This window comes from Coregonus clupeaformis, chromosome 17, assembly GCF_020615455.1.
Source record: "Coregonus clupeaformis isolate EN_2021a chromosome 17, ASM2061545v1, whole genome shotgun sequence".
NCBI classification, from domain to species: Eukaryota; Metazoa; Chordata; class Actinopteri; order Salmoniformes; family Salmonidae; genus Coregonus; species Coregonus clupeaformis.
Window position 1 is genome coordinate 9,769,425 of NC_059208.1, and position 9,875 is coordinate 9,779,299.

A 9,875-nucleotide genomic window follows, 5' to 3' on the forward strand; every position below is an offset into this window, starting at 1 on the left:
TCTCTTCCTTCCTCCCTCTCTGTACTCTCTTACTCTCTGCCTCTGGTCACTTTCACATTCAGACCGAAAAACAGGGTAATAACAGAGGACAATAACCTCCCTGTACTGTTATTGTTTTGCAACCAGACAGACAATGGTTACATTTAACAGTTTAAAGATGCTCTGTAAAACCCCCAGAATACTTTAGTGAAAGAATACTATAGTATATGCTACAGTTATTAAATAAGTGTTTTTGCAGATTGTAGTATACTGTAGCCAGGTCACCCAGGATCAGTGGAGGCAGCTGAGGGGAGAACAGCTCATAATAATGGCTGGAATGGAGCAAATGGAATGGCATCAAACTGTTTAATGTATTTGATACCATTCCATTACCACGAGCCCATCCTCCCCAATTAAGGTGCCACCAACCTCCAGTGCCCGGGATAGAAGTCCGTATTAGACATCCATCCATGTCTGAGGACGTCGGGAAATTACATGGAAACAGGCCACTAGGGGCAACCATGAGCACTATGACCTTCAAGTAGGTTTCGGTTTTGCTAGAGCATTGTGAACCGGGATGGTGGATGGGTGTAAGCATCTGCAGTGGAGTCCAAAGTTAGCAAGTTTGAATGCAGTGATAGAAAGTTGTTCTTGAGATTTTTGTTTAAAGCCTATCCCAAACCTATTACCTTAACCATTCAGAGTTAATGCCTAAATGTAATGTTTGCAACAACTGTCGATGTGCCCTTGAGCAAGGCACTTAACCCTAATTGCTCCTGTAAGTCGCTCTGGATAAGAGCATCTGCTAAATGACTAAAATGTAAATGTAATGTAAAATGTAAGTAGGGAAAGGGTGGCGTGGTTGGAAAGTAATAAAGGGGAATCTTTTCTATTTTTTTTAAGGAGAAAAAATTAAAATTAAATAAAGAAAAGTCCTTGGAATGAGTAGGTGTGTCCAAACTTTTGACTGGTACTGTAGAAGTGGAAGCTTTCTTCTTCAGTAAACCTCCTGGAGAAATACTAAAAGAACTGGGGTTTAAATGGATAATTCAGATCTTCTGCTCTTTTCTATAATCTGTAGGGAACACAATATATGGTCTATACTTGACATGTAGGTTTCTCACTTATTGGTGGCACAAATTGCGATATGGGGGACGGGAATGGGCAGGGTATATGCAAATTAAATACTGTAGTATTTACTATAGTTAAACAATTTGAGTGTTTTTGCAGACCTTATTGTAGTATTTCAGGTCGCAGTTGTAAATGAGAACTTGTTCTCAACTGGCTTACCTGGTTAAATAAAGGTAAAATAAAAAAAATATTTACTACAGTGTTTTTTGTTGTTGCAGATAATACTGTAGTATTTACTATAGTATTCTACAGTGTATTACAACATTCTATAGTAAGTACTACACAGGTTCGAGGGATACTAGTGTGTAGTACAGTATTCTACAGTATACTACAGTATACTACATTTCCAACCAGATGAGTAATGTGAAAATAAGGACTATTAATCTCTGAGATTCCTATTTGGAAGCTGTCACATCCTGAAGATAAGTGTGTCTGGAAAGTGTAGAGCAACAGCTGATCTGTTTCAGTTCAACCAAGGTCTTCTTTCAGTGGCACATGTCTGAGTGAACTGTACTTGGGGGATGTTACATCCTCTATTTCTATGGTTACATCACTGTCAGCATCATGTATTACAGGATGAGGAAGTTCAGAGATAACCTTTGGTCTGTGATGTCATGTATACAATCATATCCTCAGTAAGACTATGGTTACTATCGGTCAGTACTGGCGGTGACATTAGGATTGAATGAAGTGATTCTTTGCATATCATAGTCGAATCATATCTCTCCCTAATGGAGTTATGGAGAAAATAGTGGATGTGACTGCCCTTTAGTGGTGAAAGATGTGGATTGCAGAGGCCTCCTCGCCTGCACTGCAGAGGCCTCCTCTATTTCAGCCCAGACACTTCAGCTGTCACCCCTGTCATATAAACATCTAACCCACTTCGACCAAACAAGCTTCTAAAACAAAATGACTCTGTGGAATATTTATGGTTGGCTTCCAAGTCATTTGAAATATAGTTCAAGCCCTAACAAAAGAAAAACTCTCAATGTTTTGAAACGCTTGCCTTTTGACATGCTGTCTTGCGTAAAATAGAATCTCATAAATGTATCATCTGGTTTCCATGTTAAAATTAACCTGATTCCATTGTTAGTAGTATAACACAATAACAGTCTGGTCAAGCTTGACCGATAGTGTATAAACACCCATATGTAACCATAGGAAACGCCTCCTGGAAAGCACACAATATGAAGTTGTCTCCTAAAGTAGAACAAGCACCTATCAGTTTAACAAACCAGGGCACACGTAGCAAAATGTTGTGCAACAGAAAACTAAAACAAGCGTTTCTTATTGGACAAGTTCATATAGTACCTCCCTGTTTTGGCCTGTTTTCTTCCATTTTGTGCCTAGTGAATACGACCCAGGTTCTAATGAGCAGAGTGGACACACAGGATAAGAGGCCCTGTTCTTGTGGGTCGTCTCCGTGTGGACAGAGGCCTATTGTCCAGCATGTCAGTGCTTGTAGGTGCCTTTCAACACGAAGCCCCAATGGAATCCAGTTTCACAGCGAAACCTGAGATTAATGGGACAAGGCGACTTCAACACCTCTGGCCCCAGTTTGAGAACAGACAGAGACACAAAGCCACGTCTTCAAGGTGATGGATCCACTTTATTAGCGATTCTCAGGGCTTCAGTGACCATCAGGAGGCATTAAAATACAGTACAGTTTCAGTACAATACAATATATAGTGCAATTTCACTTATAAACACCAGTGCTCATCATACAGTTGGATCATACCCAGGGCCATTTGTGGTGAAGTAGCGGCAGCAAACACGCTACCTACATCAGGTCAAAGTTATCCTGGTCCCAGATCAGTTTGTGCTATCCAGCCAACTCCTATGGTCATTGTAAATAACTATTGGCAAGACAACACAAACTGATTTAGGACCAGGCTAGGTGAAAGTGTCAATAGAACAATATTTATCAAATATCACAGTGTTCAGTTCTCAAAACAGGTACCAAAAGCCAGAACATCAACAACCTGTCAATCATGTTTGACCAAAAGGAGAAAAACATTACAGTACAATATTACTGTTACACCATGCCTTTAAAAACACTAGGCCTATTGGTTAGTTTTAAAATGCAGGAAGGAGAGTTAATCAGTGTAAGGTTATAAGGTTATCTCTAAGGAAACTGCCAAAAACAAAGCAGTTCATAGGTGAAAGGTCATAAATGCTGGAGAGAAAAGTGCAAATCGTAAGAAAGTGGGTGTGTTTGTAGGGATTGATGCTGCTGCACCAAGGTAACCTCTTGCAGGATATGTCAACGGGGCACAAATAGATGATTCACAATGCATTTCTATGCTATCCCAATCCTACTATCGTAGCACTATGCTGCCGTCTTGTGCTTCGCTAGGTTGCCTCTTCCACATGCCTTTCTACACTGTGACCTGGCACATCATAAGTCAATGTTTTTTTTTTATCACTGTTTATTTGGCCTTTAAAAAATAAAATAAATGTAGGGGGTAGATCAGCTTAATATTGCAGATAGATTGTAACTTCCATCAATGTAATTGTCTGCATCACTTCCAATCCCCCATGTTTTATTTATATATATATATATATATATATATATATATATATATATATATACACATACATATCCTTTAAAAAAAATATATTCCCCTTTATTACTTTCCAACCCCACCACCCTTTCCCTAATTGGAGTAAGCTAGTGAACAACAATGCTTAGGCCTCTACTTCCTTCTTATACTTACTTACAAATTATCTAATGATTCTGTCTCTTCGCAGCAAAATCTGCAGAGCTGGGAAGATTGTATCCCCCATATAAATAACATTCTATTGGTAGCAAGAATTTTATATAATAATTTAAATGTAAAGATTCTAAGTTTTGAATCCAGTGTCGTTTTCCGTATCAGTTCACTATGCCATGGGATCGGTACGTCAAAAATCTCTTTACAACTATTTTGCAATCTATATGGGACGGCTGTCAATCCTTTGGTCCTTAAATGAAACTGGTATACTTTTATTTATCACAGTTTTCTTTAACAAATTATGTTCTTTAATGCAAGGCCGACAGACAAGTTCCTTACTTTCTCCCCCTTCCACTTTCCTCTTCAATTTTTGCGGTAAGGCTGCAATTATTTGGTTGTAATTTTGGGTAGAGCAGATATTTCCAGTCCTACCGATGATATCATTTACAAAGATTATACTATTTTTTTATTTTTTTTGTCAAAACAAATAGTTTTTTTGTCAATTAGTATATTTGAGTTTAACCACAATATTTGTTGCATTATTAGTTCTGTCGTTTCTGGAGGATTAAATTGAAATTGCAACCAACTTTCTATGGCTTGTTTTAGAAATAGTGATATTTGGGTGATGATTTCCTTATCAAATAACTGAAAGTGAGAGGTTGTAATCTGCATAAAGGTAAAAAAGGCCATTCTTGAACATTGGGTGAGACAATCTTACTAATTTGCTAGAGAACCAGTTCGGATTTAAGTATAACTTTTGTATTACTGAAGCTTTTAGTGATAAGTCTAATGCTTTAATATTTAATAATTTCTGTCCTCCGAATTCATATTCATACAGTGGGGAGAACAAGTATTTGATACACTGCCGATTTTGCAGGTTTTCCTACTTACAAAGCATGTAGAGGTCTGTAATTTTTATCATAGGTACACTTCAACTGTGAGAGACGGAATCTAAAACAAAAATCCAGAAAATCACATTGTATGATTTTTAAGTAATTCATTTGCATTTTATTGCATGACATAAGTATTTGATACATCAGAAAAGCAGAACTTAATATTTGGTACAGAAACCTTTGTTTGCAATTACAGAGATCATACGTTTCCTGTAAGTGTTGACCAGGTTTGCACACACTGCAGCAGGAATTTTGGCACACTCCTCCATACAGACCTTCTCCAGATCCTTCAGGTTTCGGGGCTGTCGCTGGGCAATACGGACATTCAGCTCCCTCCAAAGATTTTCTATTGGGTTCAGGTCTGCAGACTGGCTAGGCCACTCCAGGACCTTGAGATGCTTCTTACGGAGCCACTCCTTAGTTGCCCTGGCTGTGTGTTTCAGGTCGTTGTCATGCTGGAAGACCCAGCCACAACCCATCTTCAATGCTCTTACTGAGGGAAGGAGGTTGTTAGCCAAGATCTCGCGATACATGGCCCCATCCATCCTCCCCTCAATACGGTGCAGTCGTCCTGTCCGCTTTGCAGAAAAGCATCCCCAAAGAATGATGTTTCCACCTCCATGCTTCACGGTTGGGATGGTGTTCTTGGGGTTGTTCTCATCCTTCTTCTTCCTCCAAACACGGCGAGTGGAGTTTAGACCAAAAACCTCTATTTTTGTCTCATCAGACCACATGACCTTCTCCCATTCGTCCTCTGGATCATCCAGATGGTCATTGGCAAACTTCAGACGGGCCTGGACATGCGATGGCTTGTGCAGGGGGACCTTGCGTGCGCTGCAGGATTTTAATCCATGACGGCGTAGTGTGTTACTAATGGTTTTCTTTGAGACTGTGGTCCCAGCTCTCTTCAGGTCATTGACCAGGTCCTGTCGTGTAGTTCTGGGCTGATCCCTCACCTTCCTCATAATCATTGATGCCCCACGAGGTGAGATCTTGCATGGAGCCCCAGACCGAGGGTGATTGACCGTCATCTTGAACTTCTTCCATTTTCTAATAATTGCGCCAACAGTTGTTGCCTTCTCACCAAGCTGCTTGCCTATTGTCCTGTAGCCCATCCCAGCCTTGTGCAGGTCTACAATTGTATCCCTGATGTCCTTACACAGCTCTCTGGTCTTGGCCATTGTGGAGAGATTGGAGTCTGTTTGATTGAGTGTGTGGACAGGTGTCTTTTATACAGGTAACGAGTTCAAACAGGTGCAGTTAATACAGGTAATGAGTGGAGAACAGGAGGGCTTTTAAAGAAAAACTAACAGGTCTGTGAGAGCCGGAATTCTTACTGGTTGGTAGGTGATCAAATACTTGCAAATTAATTACTTAAAAATCATACAATGTGATTTTCTGGATTTTTGTTTTTAGATTCCGTCTCTCACAGTTGAAGTGTACCTATGAAAAAAATTACAGACTTCTACATGCTTTGTAAGTAGGAAAACCTGCAAAATTGGCAGTGTATCAAATACTTGTTCTCCCCACTGTATATAAATAGGCCAGTTTAATTTTGTCTGGCTTGCCGTTCCAAATAAATTGATTTTTTTTTCTCTATGAGGCTGTGGAGGGATTTTAGTTGTGGATTTAAAAGAAAACATGAATCATCAGCGTACAATGACACCTTTGTTTTTAAGCCCTGGATTTCTAATCCCTTGATATTATTGTTGGATCTGATTTTAATAGCTAACATCTCGATGGCCATAATAAATAGATATGCCGATAGTGGACAACCTTGTTTCACCCCTCTTGACAGTTTTTATGTGCTTTTATGATACCATTGCCATCTCTCTCCTCTATGTCTCTCACCTCAGCCCGATCCTTACAAACACACACACACTCTCTGGTTCATGGGTAATTCCCTGAACATCAACTATAACAACAGCAACCAACCAGTACGGTAAAACTCTATTCAGAAACATTAGTATAGGAACCCATTAGTCTTTGGAACAGGAGATTGAAAATAGAAGTACACTTGGCTTTGGGGTGCAAGAGAGAGATGGCCAGAGAAACCCTACATACACTACTGTACGCTGCACAAGTCATGTCATGTCACACAGCTACCATATGTGGTGGAAAACCAGTTTACAACCAGGAAATTACATAATCATTTTGCCTGCTGGGGATGGTAGTGATGGTGAGAGATGCAGGAATGTCACTGTGGATGATGTTACTGACTTTAATTAGGTTTCGGTAGCTCAGTAGCTCGGTGGAGGTAAGGCGTGCAGGAGGGTCAGGGGTCACCTCTTTCTGAGCATGCTCAGTTGAGGAGCGTATCGTCACTTCTCATGGGGTACCGGGCCAGAAGGACCCGCACATTCACTTACTCCAACACATACCTCATAACAACCTTATAACAACCTCTATGCCTTTGTTATATACATCACGTTTCAATCCCAAATGGATCTTGGTCAGGTTGCTGTTAACCTATACAAGCTACACTACCGTTCAAAAGTTTGGGGTCACTTAGAAATGTCCTTGTTTTTGAAAGAAAAGCAATTTTGTTGTCCATTAAAATAACATCAAATTGATCAGAAATACAGTGTAGACATTGTTAATGTTGTAAATGGCTATATTAGCTGGAAATGGCTGATCTTTAATGGAAAATCTACTTAGGTGTACAGAGGCCCATTATCAGCAACCATCAGTCCTGTGTTCCAATGCCACGTTGTGTTTGCTAATCCAAGTTTATCATTTTAAAAGGCTAATTGATAATTAGAAAACGATTTTGCAATTATGTTAGCACAACTGAAAACTGTTGCGCTGATTAAAGAAGCAATAAAACTGCCCTTCTTGAGACTAGTTGAGTATCTGGAGCATCAAAATCTGGACCCCTACAAATCAGCTGGGCTAGACAATCTGGAACCTTTCTTTCTAAAATTAGCCGCCGAAATTGTAGCAACCCCTGTTACTAGCCTGTTCAACCTCTCTTTCGTATCATCTGAGATCCCCAGAGATTGGAAAGCTGCCGCGGTCATCCCCCTCTTCAAAGGGGGTGACACTCTAGATCCAAACTGTTACAGACCTATATCCATCCTGCACTGCCTTTCGAAAGTATTTGATAGCCAAGTTAACAAACAGATCACCAACCATTTCCAATCCCACCGTACCTTCTCCGCTATGCAATCTGGTTTCCGAGCTGGTCATGGGTGCACCTCAGCCACGCTCAAGGTTCTAAACGATATTATAACCGCAATCGATAAAAGACAGTACTGTGCAGCCGTCTTCATCGACCTGGCCAAGGCTTTCGACTCTGTCAATCACAGCATTCTTATTGGCAGACTAAATAGCCTTGGTTTTTCAAATGACTGCCTCGCCTGGTTCACCAACTACTTCTCAGATAGAGTTCAATGTGTCAAATCGGAGGGCCTGTTGTCTGGACCTCTGGCAGTCTCTATGGGGGTGCCACAGGGTTCAATTCTCGGGCCGACTCTATTCTCTGTGTATATCAATGATGTCGCTCTTGCTGCTGGTGACTCTCAGATCCACCTCTTCGCAGACGACACCATTTTGTATACATCTGGCCCTTCATTGGACACTGTGTTAACAAACCTCCAAACGCGCTTCAATGCCATACAACACTCCTTCCGTAGCCTCCAACTGCTCTTAAATGCTAGTAAAACTAAATGCATGCTCTTCAATCGAACGCTGCTTGCACCCGCCAGCCCGACTAGAATCACTACTCTCAGCGGGTCTGACTTAGAATATGTGGACAACTACAAATACCTAGGTGCCTGGTTAGACCGTAAACTCTCCTTCCAGACTCACATTAAGCATCTCCAATCCAAAGTTAAATCTAGAATCGGCTTCCTATTTCGCAACAAAGCCTCCTTCACTCATGCTGCTAAACATGCCCTCGTAAAACTGACTATCCTACCGATCCTTGACTTCGGCGATGTCATTTACAAAATAGCTTCCAACTCTCTACTCAGCAAATTGGATGTAGTCTATCACAGTGCCATCCGTTTTGTCACCAAAGCCCATATACTACCCACCATTGTGACCTGTACGCTCTCGTTGGCTGGCCCTCACTACATATTCGTCGCCAATCCCACTAGCTCCAGGTCATCTATAAATCTCTGCTAGGCAAATCCCAGCCTTATCTTAGCTCATTGGTCACCATAGCAACACCCACCCGTAGTAATAATATAATAATAATAATATGCCATTTAGCAGACGCTTTTATCCAAAGCGACTTACAGTCATGTGTGCATACATTTTTGTGTATGGGTGGTCCCGGGGATCGAACCCACTACCCTGGCGTTACAAGCGCCGTGCTCTACCAGCTGAGCTACAGCAGGTATATCTCACTGGTCATCCCCAAAGCCAACACCTCCTTTGGCCGCCATTCCTTCCAGTTCTCTGCTGCTAATGACTGGAACGAACTGCAAAAATCTCTGAAGCTGGAGACTCTTATCTCCCTTACTAACTTTAAGCATCAGTTGTCAGAGCAGCTTACCGATCACTGTACCTGTACACAGCCCATCTGTAATTAGCCCACCCAACTACCTCATCCCCATATTGTTATTTATTTTGCTAATTTGCACCCCAGTATCTCTATTTGCACATAATCTTCTGCACATCTATCACTCCAGTGTTAATACTAAATTGTAATTATTTTGCACTATGGCCTATTTATTGCCTTACCTCCATAACTTACTATATTTGCACACACTGTATATAGATTTTCTATTGTGTTTTTGACTGTACGTTTTGTTTATCCCATGTGTAACTCTGTGTTGTTGTTGTTTTTATCGCACTGCTTTGCTTCATCTTGGCCAGGTCGCAGTTGTAAATGAGAACTTGTTCTCAACTGGCCTACCTGGTTAAATAAAGGTGAAAAAATTATAAAATAATCTGCAGTTGTGGGTTCGATTACAGGCTCAAAATGGCCAGAAACATATAACTTTCTTCTGAAACTTGTCAGTCTATTCTTGTTCTGAGAAATGAAGGCTATTCCATGCGAGACTCCGGGATGCTGACCTTCTAGACAGAGTTGCAAAGAAAAAGCCATATCTCAGACTGCCCATCTTAATCTTTTCTTTTTATTGGCCAGTCTGAGATATTGCTTTTTCTTTGCAACTCTGCCTAGAAGGTCAGCATCCCGGAGTCGCCT